The following is a 16,664-nucleotide window of genomic DNA, read 5'->3' on the forward strand; positions in this document are numbered from 1 at the left end:
CTGATTTTACGCACAGTTAGCATACGATGTAGCAGAAGTTAGTGCAGTCTTTGATAATCTCAGAGTGCTGGAGCAAATTTAGGCCCTTCAAGGAGGTTTTAAATAGGCCATGGACTGACCTAATTGCCTGAGTACCGCAGCTGTCAGTGCAAATGGGACTGGTACTCAGCTGAGGAGGAGGAGGAGAAGAGAGCAGGAAGGGATGGGCGAGGATTAGAGAGGAGAGGAGAATAGGAGGGCAGAAGATGGGGGAGTAAAAAGAGGTGGGTGGATAGAGGGAGGAGTAGAAGAGAAGTACTAAGGGAGGGGAAGGAAAATGGGGAGTGAAGAAGGGAGAATAGACTGACAGTAGAAGGCTGTCTAGGCCATCACTCCTGCGAAGGAGAAGGGCCGCTTTAAACACACACACACACACACACACACACACACACAAACCAACGATTGCCCTGACCAAAAATGTATTTTGCCCCTGCTCGCTGGAATTGACGGGATGAGAAGAATTACATTCTGGAGGTCATTTCATTCCATCTCTATCAATGACACATTTAGACTGGTTTTGTTAGGGCAATAAAACAGGTGGAGATTGAGAGTGCGACCGTATGACTCCAGTGAGGAGGACCGTGAAGGTGGCTTGGAAATGAGTAAACGGCAACAAACTCATTGATCTGTGTGATATGAACCTATCAAAGGTGGATTGTTTTGAAGAGGAAAAGTTTGGTTGTTTCAAATCCCTGCTCTTTGATTGACAGATTCCGGCAGGGTTACCAAGTTCTCTCTCTCTCTTTCTCTCTCTCTCTCGCTGTCTTTGTTTCTTTCTCTCTTCCCCCAGCTACCACTGTCCTTATTATTTACCCATATTTTCACCTGGAACAGTTCTGACCACATAAGGAAACATCAGATTTCCCATTTAGCTGCCATAGACTTTTCTAGGGCTTACTCCTAGCCTTGGTTATTTGTTTATACAGTATTTGACATATGGCAAAGATGGTTGTTTGAAAGTTCTGGGGACCCACTGTGGGTTATTTGCAACAGGTTTGGTTGATACAAAATGAAGGCTGTCCTTTTAGCAAAACCAAAAATATTGTATTTCTAGTATTAGTACACAGTAAGCAGATGGGCTATTTTCAGTGGTGTAAAGTACTTAAGTAAAAATACTTTAAAGTGCTGTACTACTTAAGTACTGTATTTCGGTATCTGTGCTTTACTTTACTATTTATATTTTTGAAAACTTTTCCTTCACTACATTCCTAAAGAAAATTATGTTATTATGTTAGAAATTATGTTACTCCATACATTTTCCCTGGCACCCAAAAGTACTCATTACATTTTGAATGCTTAGTAGAACAGGAAAATGGTCTAATTCACATACTTATCAAAAGAACATCCCTGGTCATCCGTACTGCCTCTGATCTGGAGGACTCACTGAACACATGCATCGTTTGTAAATTATGTCTGAGTGTTGGAGCGTGCCCCTGGCTATCCGTAAATAAAAAAAACAAGAAAATCGAGCCGTCTAGTTTGCTTAATATTAGGAATTTGAAATTATTTATAGTTTTACTTTGACTTTTGATACTTAAGTATATTTGAGAAATTACATTTACTTTTGATACTTATTATTATATTTATTATATCCAATTATTAAATCCTTATTATATTTTAAATCCAAATACTTTTAGACTTTTACTCAGTAGGATTTTACTGGGTGACTTTCAGTTTTACTTGAGTCATTTTCTATTAAGGTATCTTTACTTTCACTGAAGTATGACAACTGGGTACTTTTTCCACCACTGGCTATTTTGTAGAATGAGTGATGCACCCTACCATTGTGTGTTTGTGTGTTTGGTAACCTCATTGGCAGTCAGTGTCTAATATAGTATCTTAAACAGGTGATTCTACCATATGATAACAAATCTGGAAAGAATCCACCCCTCCCTCCCTCTGTTGCAGATACAATTACAGAAGATTGCTGCAGCATATTGTCTTGCATAGGAGATGACTGTAGTAATGTTAGCACGGTGACAAGACTGAGTGTCACCGTGAGAGTTATGCACATGACTCAGAGAGTTATGCACATGACTCACTACAAACACTTCTGTCTTCACACAAGGGGATTATTGGGTGATTGCATCATCATTTGAGACAATGGCTACCAATAAACACGTTTTATTTGGAGTTTTGTGACAATTAGTTCTTCTTCATGCCCTTATTGCTTTTTCTGCTTGGTTATTTTTAAATAGATGCACGCTGTTCATCCATAATTACAGGAACCATCAAAGGGGGGTCTGTTTCCAGTGGGAAGGCGGTTATGAGCGCACAGTACTTAGAGAGCTTAACTGCAAAATAAGATTGTGGCTAACTTCCATCATGCATGACATTTAGAATGAGATTAGTCAATTGGTGTGACAATGTGACATTTGAACCCTGGGGAAAGTTTGTGAAGTTAGTTATGCTGCTAGTTGATAGTGATGTCGGAATGTCGCTTTGACTGGAGCGCCTGGGGGCACATTTCCTGTTTGCACTGTGCAGACAGTATTCCTCAAAGAGCTCGTTTCATGGTTGTACGGGGGGGGGGGGATTTAAGAAGGATCACCTGTGCAAGAGGATAAGTCACTTCAGTTGTGGAAGGTAAAATGCATTTAGCAAAACAGTCATGCACACAGTATCACCATACTTACTAGTTTCTAAATCACAATGCTGTGGTAAAAATAGCATAACGCTAGACGAAAGGTGAGTTTGAAGTCCTGTCATAATGCAAATATAAAAGGTTCGTATAGGTAACAAGGTTGACGTGTCATGCTCGGTTGTCTACCACAAAACACCAGAAAATTGCCAAAGAGAGTAAAACCATCTCACCTGCTTTGTCACTATGATTTGATTATTCGATGTTCAATGTTTCTTTTTAAAACAATATTTTAAAATAATAGTTTCATAATTTTAAAGAGAAGGTTCAGTTCATGTAACAGGGTTTACCTTAAAATGAGGGACAAATGTAAATGATTCACTAATTACATTAAATAAATAATAATCTTCAGAAAATACTTAGTCCCCAAAAAATAATACTTGGACTTTACAATGACGCTGAAAACTTTGGGAACTTCGGGTTAAGTGGCTTCAAATCTTCCTAGAAGTCAGAAAAACATGACGTGGAACATGTCAAAATGCTGAATTTCTTATATTAAAAAACAGATTTATTAAAATGTCCATTTAATATAACAGTCTTGGTGAAGAAAATTATGCAATGATTGAATATAATGCTATTTATCAGTACTTGATTCATCAGAAGACAACAATCAGGCACCAGCAACTGTCTTTTTTTTCTTCGAAGCTCAGAAAACATGTTCCTTATCCATACACAGGCCCGTTTTCAATCAGACCTGGCTTCTATTTGAAATCCGTCAAATACTTCTAGCATTTGCTTTAGCCTGCCTTGAGTGACAGGTGGGCGGGATTTTCAGTTTTGGTACTTTGCTATTGGTTCCATTGCAACATGCAAGCTCAATCAAGCACACCTAAAATATTGAAATAACTATTTCAACCTAGGTCTGTTCTATATAGTGAATAACTCATTTAGATCAATTGTTTTTTTTTCAACTTTTTTTTTGTATGATCAAAACACTTTTAGAGGCACTTTTCACTGTCCTCCAAGAGTTGCTGAATTTTCTCTTCGCTTCAGTTTGCTTCCCTATTCATGCACCTTGGTTGAGGAGCGACTTAGCTGTAGTGTTCTTTTCCCTTTGTACCATGCCCTGAACTCTGTGAGAGAAGAGATGCCAATAAACGGCCTGAAGAACCCTGCCTCCAGGCAGAACCCTGCCTCCAGGTAGAACCCTGCCTCCAGGTAGAACCCTGCCTCCAGGCAGAACCCTGACCCAGGCAGAACCCTGCCTCCAGGCAGAACCCTGCCTCCAGGCAGAACCCTGACCCAGGAAGAACCCTGCCTCCAGGCAGAACCCTGCCTCCAGGCAGAACCCTGACCCAGGAAGAACCCTGCCTCCAGGCAGAACCATGCCTCCAGGCAGAACCCTGCCTCCAGGCAGAACCCTGACCCAGGCAGAACCCTGCCTCCAGGCAGAACCCTGACCCAGGAAGAGGTGACGGCGAGGCCGCACGCAGACGGCCAAAGCGGCTAATTAGAATATCTGGACACAACAGCCTTGTGTAGGTGGCCAATGAAAGAGTTGTGCTGCAAGCAAAAGTGTCAAGTGATTCATTCAATTTGTTTTGGGGGCACTCAGTGGAGCCGTCTCATGCCAATTGCAAAACACTCAGGGCCCTTTTTCCTTTATTTCAACGCTCCTGGTCCTGGTTTTTGGGATGAGACAAAATCATTATCTCCATGCACTATGAGAATGCATGTTTGGATCCATAGAACAATGATGAAACAGAGAAAATGACAATGATGAAACAGAGAAAATGACTTAATATTAAAGGAATATACACTTAGTCTGGATTAATTTAGTGAACTGTTTGTTTAATTCAACATCCTTTCTTGTAGCATATATTGTATATTGTAGCAGGTGAGTTTAACAATTCATTCATCGTACCCAATGTTTTTCAGCAGTATTTCATTGTCTATATGTGTGAGTGTGGGATGCGTGCTTGCATCTGTTGTGTATGCGTGTGCTTGTGTATGTGTTGATGAGTACTTTTGTGTGTTTGACAGTTGTACTCATAACTACTCTTATAGAATTTAAAGAACTGATCATCACATCAAAGAGCAAGCAGCCTATCTACTTAAAAACCACAAAGTTGAACATGAAACCTGGGTCATATCCATTAGGCACCAAACGCAAGAAAACTGACTGAAACTTGGAGGGATAACATGAACCTGTAGAAAAGTTTGTTTTTGTTTTACTTTGCAAACCTTTTTGGTACAGTGAGCCCTTAATGAATACAACCCTGAGATTACTTCTCTTCCACTGTTTTCAAGAGAATCGTAGAGAATTGCAGTAGAGAATCGCTACACTCACTGTTTTCACATTTCAGCTTTCATTAGATTGTAATTACAGCTATTTGACTCCCCTGTGTTGGCTCAGTAGTTATACATCTGTCTGGGAAGCTTGTTGAGTGTGTCTGTGTATGCACCTCTTTTTCTCCTCCTCTGTCTCCCTCCATTGCTCTCTCTCTACCTCTCTCCCTCTCCTGCCCAGCTCTTCTTCTCTCTGTCTTCATACAACATCTTTGGCCATAGCAGTAGCCACTTGGAACCATAGAAACATTCAGTGGGTTTTTTACAGAAAGGTCAGCCTCACTGTACTTCCGATATCTTTCTCTGTAGCCTAACTATAATCTGAAATAAGATCATCCTATTGGCTTGATGTGAGAGGCACTTTCTGTCTTTGCTGTGATTTCATCTGAGAGACTATAGTGTGTTGTTGACAGATTATAAACAGGTTAAACCTCTAAAAGTCTAAGCCTTGGCAGAGGGAGGGGGTTCAACTAAGCTAGCATATTATTTTGAGATATTCATACCATGAATCATTTTGCTATTTCATTTAGAATTTTAGGACCCCTGTAGGTATCCGAAAAAATATTGCATTTGGCCTTTACTACTATAGCCCATATAACACATTCATAAATGGCAAAACAGACATTCAAAATATTATCGTAAAGAATAAGGTTTTGAAGTTTCTGTTCTATATCTAGGAAATATAAGAAAGCTCAGGAAATATTTTTGTTTTTTGGACACATATGTAACCCCTTTTTTGTTGGCACAAAACTAACTCCATACTTCCATAAACCGTTTAAACCCGTACCTGGTTACCTTCAGATGAGTCCCAAGAACACTTGTGGGGGTCGTAGAGCAAAACGGAGAACACCATCGTGTTCGGGAGAATCTCCCCTTTCCATATCAGTTTGTAGCCCAAACAGTTCGGTCGCTGCAGACGTTTTCATGAGAAGACACATTTTCGGGATGTCTCATGGTCTGACAAACACCGCTGAAGCTCGGCCACCTCGGCCACCCATCTCTAGCTTAAACTGACGGATTTTGATGGGGATATTTTTATTATGTTACTTAGATTGACAATTTTATCATGACGCAATCTAGACATCATATTATGGTTGTTGTCTGGTCAGACAACAAGATTACAACCAATTATCAACCTCTTTTTCTGGTCGCTAAAAAGACGTCAAAAAAACGTCATTTTACAATCAGTTTACAACCTGACCAGAATCTCACAGACAATGTTAGAATGAAGTCATTGCAACCAACCGGCCTGGTCAATGCAGGAAACCAGGAAAGGAAACCTTTTTTGAAACTATTGAGGTGTAACCTAACCCCTAGCACTGTGGACACAGATCCTAAGGGTCAACCAGGGGTCATTAGAAAGGTCACAGGGACCGCCTTAGGGGTCAACTGAAGGTCAACAACTGTGTAACTCCTATAGAGTACAGTCACTCACACCCCCCCGAGGAAGGGACTGGTGGTCCACAGATGGCTTGTCCTATCACCATGCTGAGACCACTGGCCTTATGGTGATCCAAGACCACATGCTGGAACAGTGATGGTGAGAGAGGACTAAGGGCCAGGACCGTATCCGCAAAGCATCTCAGAGTAGAAGTTCTGATAGAGAATCAGGTCCCTCCTGTCCATATAATCTTATCAATCATGCTTTGTAAGGCCAAACTGGTCCTAGATCAGTATTACTACTCTGAGATGCTCGGGCTCCCGAGTGGTGCAGAGGACTAGTTCACTGCATCTCAGTGCTGGAGGCGTCACTATAGACCCTGGTTTGATTCCAGGCTGTATCACAACCGGCTGTGATTGGGAGTCCCATAGGGCGGCGCAAAATTGGCCCAGCGTCGTCCGGGTTTGGCCGGGGTAGGCCGTCATTGTAAATAAGAATTTGTTCTTAACTGACTTGTCTAGTTAAATAAAGGTTAAATTAAAAAAATGCTTTGAGCCCAGATCTGATAGCATTACAAGCATTTTCCCACAGAGAGTTTAACATACAAGACAGAGCCTGGTTTCTTCCTAGGTTCCTGCCATCTAGGTAGTTTCTCCTAGCCACCGTGCTTCTACATCTGCATTGCTTGCTCTTTGGGGTTTTAGACTGGGTATCTGTAAATCACTTTGTGACAACTGCTGATGTAAAAAGGGCTTTATAAAATAAATGTGATTGATTGATTGAAAGATTGAAAGATGGATTTTTGTCACTGTCACGATCGTGACCAAAGATGGACTAATGCGCAGCGTGATTTGAGTTCCACATACTTTTAATCCAAAGTGAAACTACAACAAACAATAAACAAACACTGACCGTGAACAAACAGCGCGCACATCAGCACTCAACAAAACAATATCCCACAAAGCAGGTGGGAGAAAGGGCTTCCTAAATATGATCCCAAATTAGAGGCAATGATTACCAGCTGCCTCTAATTAGGAACCATACAACTCACCAACATAGAAATAAAATGACTAGAACACCCCCCTAGTCACGCTCTGACCTAAACACCATAGGGAACCAAGGGCTCTCTATGGTCAGGGCGTGACAGTCACAGCTTTATTTTGGCTGTAAGTCAACATATACAGTGACAAGAAAAAGTATGTGAACCCTTTGGAAATTCCTGGATTTCTGCATAAATTGGTCAAAATTTGATCTGATCTTCATCCAGGTCACAGCAATAGACAAACACAGTCTGCTTAAACTAATAACACACAAACAATGATACGTTGTCATGTTTTTATTGAACATACCATGTAAACATTCACGGTGCAAGGTGGAAAAGTATGTGAACCCTTGGATTTAATAGCTGGTTGACCTCCTTTGGCAGCAATAACCTCAACCAACTGTTTTCTGTAGTTGCAGATCAGACCTGCACAACGGTCAGGAGGAATTTTGGACCATTCCTCTTTACAAAACTGTTTCAGTTCAGTAATATTCTTGGGATGTCTGGTGTGAACTGCTCTCTTGAGATCATGCCACAGCATCTTAATCGGGTTAGGTCAGGAAGGCGTATTTTCTTCTGTTGAAGCCATTCTGTTGTTGATTTACTTCTGTGTTTTGGGTCGTTGTCCTGTTGCATCACCCAACTTCTGTTGAGTTTCAACTGGCGGACAGATAGCCTAACGTTCTCCTGCAAAATGTCTTGATAAACTTGGGAATTCATTTTTCCGTTGATGATAGCAAGCTGTCCAGGCCCTGAGGCAGCAAAGCAGCCCCAAACCATGATGCTCCGTCCACCATACTTTACAGTTGGGATGAGGTTTTGATGTTGGTGCGCTGTGCCTTTTTTCTCCACACATAGTGTAGAGTGTTCCTTCCAAACAACTCAACTGTAGTTTCATCTGTTCACAGAATATTTTGTATAAGGTAGTTAACTATGTATAAATTGTGGTCCAAACGGATTAATTTTATTGTTGCGAAAGCCACCCTTTTTGACCTGGACTATGTTTCCCCTTTAGATTTGGACATTCCACATTTCATAGCTCAAATGGGGTTTAAAGATCCCTTTAAACAAAAAAAGGTTTATGTAAATAGAAAACATGGTGGCGTAGCTTTACGTCTGATTAAATGTTATTGCTTCCCTTTTTAAGAGGGGTTTAAAAGTAGGGCTGACTTTTTATTTGCTTAAAAACCACCTGCCATGAGTGAGTGCTTGATAGAGAGAGGGAGAGAGAGGGAGAGAGAGAGAGGGGGGAAGAGAGAGAGCGAGGGGGGATCGAGGGAGAGGATGGATAGAGAGAGATAGAGGGGGGAATAGAGAGGGGGAGAAAAGAGGGAGTGAGATGAGAAGGGTGTTAGAGAGAGAGAGACAGAGAGAGAGAGAGACATAGAGAGAGAGAGAGACAGAGAGAGAGTGAGAGAGAGAGAGCGAGGAAAGAGAAAGAGAGGGAAGAGAGTAAAGAGAGAGGGGGGATGGAGGGAGAGAGGGAGAAGCCAGGGCAGTATTATAGTAATCTAGAACAGATTGATGGGGATGGAAGTGTGGGACTGGACAGTGGAAGCTCCACGGAAGAGCTGCCTATGCCAACTCTCTCTGCCCTCATCTGTCAGACCTCTCCCTCTTTCTCTCCCCTCTCCACATCTCCTTTACCGGTCCCCCTTTCTCTCTGTCTTTTTTCACTATCATTGTTCTCTTCCTACCGTCATCTATAGTCTGTCATTCGTCCACCTTCTCTTAATTTCTCTCTCTTTCTTTCTTTGCCATCTCTGGTCCCTCTCATCCTCCCCCTCTGTTGTCTTCTCATCTGTCTGTCCTCTGTCACTATCTCTTCTCTCACTTTGTTTTCTCTCCCTCCATCCCCTCTCTCTCTATACTGTATATACTGTATAAATGTCATCTTGCTATTCTTAGTCTACCTCTCTGTGTACTCTCTCTCTTTCTCACTCTTGCTCTCTTTCCCAACCACGGCCTAGCTTGAGGTAGATTCAGTCTCCATGACGATCACTGGAGGCTCCGCTGCTCTTACCAAGGTCACCTCTACGCTAGTGTCACCCAGTACAGCGCTACTCACCAACAGCTGAGAAAGAGGGAAAAAGAGAGAGAGAGAGAGAGAGCGAGAGGGGGAGAGCGAGAGAGAGGGAGGAAAGTTGAGCGATGGGGAGGATTACATGTAATCTGTTACTCCGCAACCCTGATTACTCTGATAAAGGAAAATGTACTTATTCACAAACTAGAGGCATCAAAAGACAAAAGTAAAGGAAATGCAGAGTGAAGGAGATGCAGAAATTTATGAAAATGCTGAAAATAGTTTTTGATTGAAGTTTGATTGAACAGTATAAAACAATCAGAAAAGAGAAAGCCCCATTAAAACCACTAACTGGTTCTGCATGCTTCGGTTCTGTTGGCACCTAGTGTGCTTGCATATTCCCTTGAAAGACCTTCGCTTGAAAAATGAGACGCCGTAGCCAATATACAATTCCTCAGAATAGACAGAATTAATCTAAGATAACTCAAGAAATCTGTTATTAATTTAGAATTATTTTCAGTATAAAATTTTAGTCACGCATTTAACATCTAACTAAGTAAGATGTTTGGTACAGTATTTCTCAAGTGAAAAAATGTGCATGAAAACGAGTCGTCTATCGTTGAATGAAAATAAACACTTCATTGAAGAATCACTACTGTTGACCAATCACCGATTTAGGGGCGTAGACTTCGGCTTCCAAACTTTGGCTTGCCTCAAGAAAATGCTTTGTGTGTACGAACAGCTGAAAACAAAACCTTGCCAAAGACCAAAACGAACTAAAACATCACAAAATGTATTCATAATATATACACAAACTATTTTGGATGGGAAGCAAGCGGACACATTTAAAACGTTTTTGTTGCCACCCTTTTATTATAAAAAAAAACATAAAATACCGTCAAATACTTTCATACTGTCAAAAATGAGAAAAATGATAATACTATTTTGGCCATATTGCCCAGCCCTAGTAGAGCGAAAACAAGAGAAGGGGGTTAACAAAAACATTGTGAGGTTCCACAAAGCTGGGGCTTGTGAGTGAGATCATCTAAGCACCACAGTACAGCACACAGAGTGAGTAAGAGCACTGAACAAAACACAGGCATTGCAATTGACAAGCTCTAAAGACACGCCATATGAGCTGGAAGCAAGAGAGTGGATGTTTATTAGCCAGCTGGCAAGTGTTTGGCTATGCCATTGGGATGCTAGCAAGGTTACCGATTTAGCCTACAAAAGCACTGGCTGTTATACTGTAAATGGTTGCTACTGTGCAGTGCTACTGACTGACTGACTTACTTGGAAACCAATGATTATGTTGAAAGGTATATTCTGCTATGGTAAAACTAAGTCAGACAAACACTTCTTATACACACCTATCACACAACTGTACACACACACACACACACACACACACACACACACACACACACACACACACACACACACACGCAAACACACACACACACACACACACACACACACACACACACACACACACACACACACACACGCAAACACACACACACACACACACACACACACACACACACACACACACACACACACACACACACACACACTCACCCAGACTCAACCAGACATTCCTCTTCTACAGTTTTCTCATCCATCTTACTTATGCTCATCCCCCTCTCTCGTCCTCCCTCTCTCCGTTCCATGGCCTCCACCTCCTAGGGAGTGTGCTGGAGGAGTCGTCTGCTTAGATACATTAATATTTCAGCCGCACACACACACCACACACACACACACACCAGGGGATACACAAGTTCAGCCTATGGGAGAAGATAAGGGGCTGAGAGAGATGGAATGGGGGAGTGTGTGACAGAGGGAAGGAGAGGAAGAAAGAAGGAGTGAGAGAAGAGAGATGAAAAAATGGGGGGGATATCAGCGAGTTGAAATGGAGAAGTGAAGAGATGGAGCAAGTGTCTCGTTTTTTCCCCATAACCATGTCTTTCGTGAAATTGTCTCGCTTTTGTGACGGTAGGAGTCGCAGTCACGCCACTAAAACCTAACATTGAAATGTAAAGCGAAAGAGAGGAAAATAGAAAGAAGGAAGGGTAGCAGAGAGAAAGAAAAGAAGATAAGGGGGAGGATATTTAAAAGGGTATGTGTGTATAAGAGAAATTGAAAACACAAGATGAAAATGCATTATTTAAAGAAAGAGAGAGCTAACAGCATAATGTGATCCAATACCATGTAGGAGAAAGAGGGGGGAAGGATAGAGAGAACAAGGCCCATCCGGGAAGGAAGAGGGAGTGATGGGGGAGGGAGAAGAGGGAAGTGGTGAAGGTGTGCCAGGCACAGCAGGATATCCTGTATGGCTGATGATTGAGGGCTGTGGGCAGGCTTCCCCTTCCTCTCTGTGTGAACTGCAGTGTGGCCAACTTTTTACCGCCTGTTAACTAGGGCGTTTGTCACAATGATGTTTGTCATGGTTACGGTTGGTACTTTCCTGCAGTCAAATGACCAAATCGCCCTTTAGTGGCCTCATGGGTGGAATGTTAATGTTTTAATAATTTCATAATTAATAAACATTTTTCTTTTTAATGCAGAAGATCCAGTGTTTCTATGTCAAATTGTTTTGTTATACAAATACTGGGATTGTTTTTTTAAGCCCTTAACCATGTGTGTGAGGTGTATAATTTTTGTGTGACCCTGATTTAGCCCACTGCAGTAAAAGGTTAACACGGCAAGGGCCATCCCAGGGGCAAACCAGAGCGATGCTATACCTGGTGGTTAAGTGTTTTTTTTACTGTATGTCAAATCTACCATTGGGTGATGTCACGCCAGCAGGAGCAAACATTTTTGGGGTTATCTCAGATTGTTCTGCCAATTTTCATGTAGAAACTTAATTAGGAGGAAAGATTTTTTTAAATGCTTTTTTTTACCATTTTTTACACAAACCCTTTGTATCACCAACCATTTTTTTTAAATGATAATGAAAGTGTCCATTTTAGGCCCTTTTCAGACCTATACATCCCTCATATACATGCCTCCTGTAAGATCCTATGATGCGTGAATATTAATATCTCAAAACCAGCCTTTTTATTTTGTTCATTTTAAGACATATTGTTTGGAACAATATACTCTTCAATTAAATCACATTTTCAGAGGGCTCTCTGCTGTTTCTGAAGATATGATCCATTTTATGAGTGCCACCAACACAGTGAATGGGAAAATGGATTCAAAGGGAACTCTGCTGGTGATTTGCTGAATGTACAACCCTAAATGAGGGCTGTATTTGGTTAATGACCTATAATATCAATATATATATGTATAAAATGGGTCATATCATTAAAAGTACCAGAGAGCCTACTCTGGAAATTGAACATGTGTGAAGAGTACAGTATATTGTTACAAACAATATGTCTTAAAATGAACAAAATAAAAAAAGGCAGTTTTTGCGATATTAATGCTAATATTTGTGATGTTGAATACATTTTTGAGGATTTTTTTATTTTAGAATCAAAACATACTACATTTTTTAGAGCACACTTTAAGGAGTATGACACCAAGATGTTGTCTGTATCATGTATGGTTTACAGATCATGGGGTCTTACAGGAGGCATGTATAGGTCTAAAATGGAATAAAATCGATTTTCTCAAAAATGGTTTGTGATAAATGTAAAAAGTATGTTAAACATCCTTCCTCCCAATAAAATGTGAGGATTGCCAGAACAATCTGAGATACCAAAAATATTTAACGCTTCTACTGTTGTGGAACCGCCTCATTATAGTACATTGTTTACAGTATACACAGTGCTAGTGTAGATGTGAAACTTACAGCTCAGCCTAAAGTGTTGCCAATTGTGCCGCAGAATAGCTACTCTTTTCGGTGTCTCAACTGGTAAGACACTTCGGGAGGGTGGTCACGTGTGCTAGCCAGGCAGAGGTCCTCGGTTCGAGCCAAATCAGGTGGAAGTGGTACTCGCTAAGCAAGCAGTGTGACATCCTTTACACTAGCAACCCATATGTAGTTGATAAAAACACATTGGATGACTGCACATACAGTTGAAATTGCTGCTATATTAGGTTGTCTCATGGTATTGGCATGGTCAAAATACTGCACCAATCAAGTGTCAGCACACGTGATATTTTATCAAATTCAATAAATACCTGACATTTATGGTACATTTGTTATTATGAAAGCCTCATATCTTGCAACTTGTTATTACAACTCACTCGGCTGTCTTGCAATAGAAGACAAAGAAACTTGCATTTGCGCTTGCATAAATCAATGACAAGCTGATTCCATCGAAACTGTCATAGTCCGTGTATGTAGGTGGCAGGGAAGTCAGGCGCAGGAGAAAACAGAGTGGTTAAAAAATGTATTTATTTCCAAAAACAATAACCCGTCGCACACCGATACATAAACAACACGTACATAACAAACAAACAATCACCGACAGAGAAATGAGGGGAAGCAGAGGGTTAAATACACAACATATAATTACTGGGATATGAAACAGGTGTGTAAAGAGACCAGACAAAACCAATGGAAAATGAAAAACTGATCAATGGTGGCTAGAAGACCGGTGACGTCAATCGCCGAACACCACCCGAACAAGGAGGGGCATCAACTTCGGTAGAAGTCGGGACAGAAACAACTTTACAAACCACTGTCACATAAGAGATCAAACTACAAACTCTTCACAATGGCCAAATCACTCACCCAAACACCAAACTCACATTTAAGCTAAATGTCCCCATCATCTCTTCAGTCCCTTCTTCCTTATGCACCACAGCTCCCCCAGATCCACAGTGCCTTTGTTTTTAATAAAGGTGTTTCGGTGGATGTTTTTGATTCAAGCCTTATTAGCCTAGCTATGAACCGCATGTTGCTCTCTCCATATTTACCCCGGACTATAAGGCTAGGCCTGTCGATGACCAGAGAGAGGGAAACAGACTCACTGCACCCCTCCAGCCAAAACAGATTATGGGAGCATATCTCCCATGGTGCATTGCGTGTGCATTGTGTGTGCCTGAGCACCTTTATAACGGCCAGGGGGTGTATATCACAATAGAATGAACGAGAGAGAAAGAGAGAGATAACAGAGGGGTGATATGTTCAGTTTGTTTATCTGGAAATAGATTTCTTCACACTGATCTCCCAGCGGAGTAGCAGCCGTTGCTATGCGCCCTCTGCGATTCGAGTGTGAGAGGAGAAGCATGGAGGAGGAGGTGGAGGAGAAACGGGGGGAAGGGTGGACAGTTTTTTTAATCTCAAGAAGAGTTTGGTCATTCATGCTATAGATTCCTGAGGTAGAATGATACAAAGTAGGCCAAGTGTGTGTGTGTGTGTGTGTGCGTGCGTGTGTGTGTGTGTGTGTGCGTGCGTGCATGTGTGTCTGTATGTGTGTATGTGAGTGAGTGAGTGAGTAAGAGAAAAAGAGAAATACAGGGAGAGAGAGTGCCCTGAAGTTAAGATTTCTTAACTGAGTGGACTGTGAGTGGTTGAGCTCAGATGGCCCCACTGCGCTGCTGAAACAGAGGCTGTAATGTATGTGTGTCAGTGGAGTGCTACTGTAGGTTAATGCACCACCACACACTGAGCTTCTGTATGCTATTAGGGTCCTGTGGTTAGCACCAGTGTTAGCGATGCCTTAGGAAACTGAAACTGCATTGAGCCCTAATGGCTGGTCAGCTGTACAATACATGGTCAAACAAACCCTCCAGTCAAGACTTCCTGCTGACTAATGTTAACCTGTGAGCAATGTGTACATCTTTTGTCGCTGCTCAGTCAGCAAAACATGAAGCCTTTCTTTTTCTTCTATGTCTAACATGATCCGACACATCCCTCTCCCTCAGGCTTCAGCATCTTGACTCAAGCTGCCATCGTTTTGGCTGGTCTATTTGTGCGGTCTAGTCCGAATATTGATTTAACTTATTTTCTATCTAGTTTATCCTGTCGGTCCTGTCACTATCATTAATTATCACGGCTCTCACCTTGTGTTGATGTATCCGACACATTTGATTGTGGCTAAAGGCTAGAATGCTAGGAATGATATGTTCAAATCCCTCTTGATGTGTCTCTAAGGGGGTCCTGTTCTGTTGGATGAACAAGAGCTGAACTGTGATAGCATTGATTGAACAAGAGCTAACTGCATGCGCACACACACACACACACACACACACACACACACACACACACACACACACACACACACACACACACACACACACACACACACACACACACACACACACAAACACACACACACACACACACACACACACACACACGAGTGTACGCACGCACGCACACTCACTCACACACACACACACGATCAAAGTCAAGCGCAGCAGGTTGCAGGGCAATGGTAAGCTAAGACCCCAACCTGGCCTAGATGACCCTATTGGGTCCAAGCCAAGGTATCAGGGGACTAGAGTAGAACAAAACCCATTCACCCTTAGGCTTCCATAGTTGTCGTCCATCCCACCAAAGGTAAGGGCTGGTACGGCCACATTTGCCATCAATCAACATTCATCCCTCATCCCACTGTGTTACCAAAAAGGAAGACAGAATTAGTAATAGACTTACTGTGCAGTGGAGGCTGCTGATGGGAGGATGGCTCATAATAATGGCTGGAACGAAGCAAATGGAATGGCATCAAACACATGTGTTTGATGTATTTGATACCATGCCACTTATTCCACTCCAGCCATTACCACAAAACCCGTTCTCCCCAAATAAGTTGCCACCAACCTTCTGTGTTATTGTGACAACTCTTATCCACGCTACTGTATATGTATGGCTTTTGCTATGTGGCGTCATGTGATGATAATATGGATGTAGCTTTATCTCATTGAGGACCTCCACCAGTATTGTAAGGGGGCAGAGTTTTGTCTGGTTATCTCATCTACCATGCACATTGTTGTTTACACTCAACTCTTGGTTTTGAAGTTTTAATGATTATTACAGCCAGAAAATATTTTACAACGCTATGTGGTATGTTCAATATTGTGAAACAATTCTCATTGGGAAAATATCCTTTCTAAAACTTTAATGGTTCACTTTTAAGGGAAAGTCCCCACCGGAGCTGCTTCCTGAAGAATGATCTTAATCAGAAGTTAGGATTCTTAATTAAATTGTCTGATCTCCAAAGTTGCTCCAATTCGCATAACTCTGAAAGATAGGCCTAATTGATTTCCAAAACAAAGAAATGGCTGGATAATTCAGTTTCTTCTGTTGATAATTACCGAAAAGATAAGTAGGGTTTTGAAGACACTAGAT

The 16,664-nt window shown here is 41.6% G+C and overlaps 1 protein-coding gene across 2 annotated transcripts in view; it reads left to right on the top strand.

Moving 5' to 3' along the window:
* Positions 1–16,664, top strand: part of LOC115150172 (disks large-associated protein 4-like) — a 179,469-nt gene that overhangs the window by 21,271 nt on the left and 141,534 nt on the right. The window lies entirely within an intron of this gene.

Source organism: Salmo trutta, chromosome 16, assembly GCF_901001165.1.
Source record: "Salmo trutta chromosome 16, fSalTru1.1, whole genome shotgun sequence".
Taxonomy (NCBI): Eukaryota; Metazoa; Chordata; class Actinopteri; order Salmoniformes; family Salmonidae; genus Salmo; species Salmo trutta.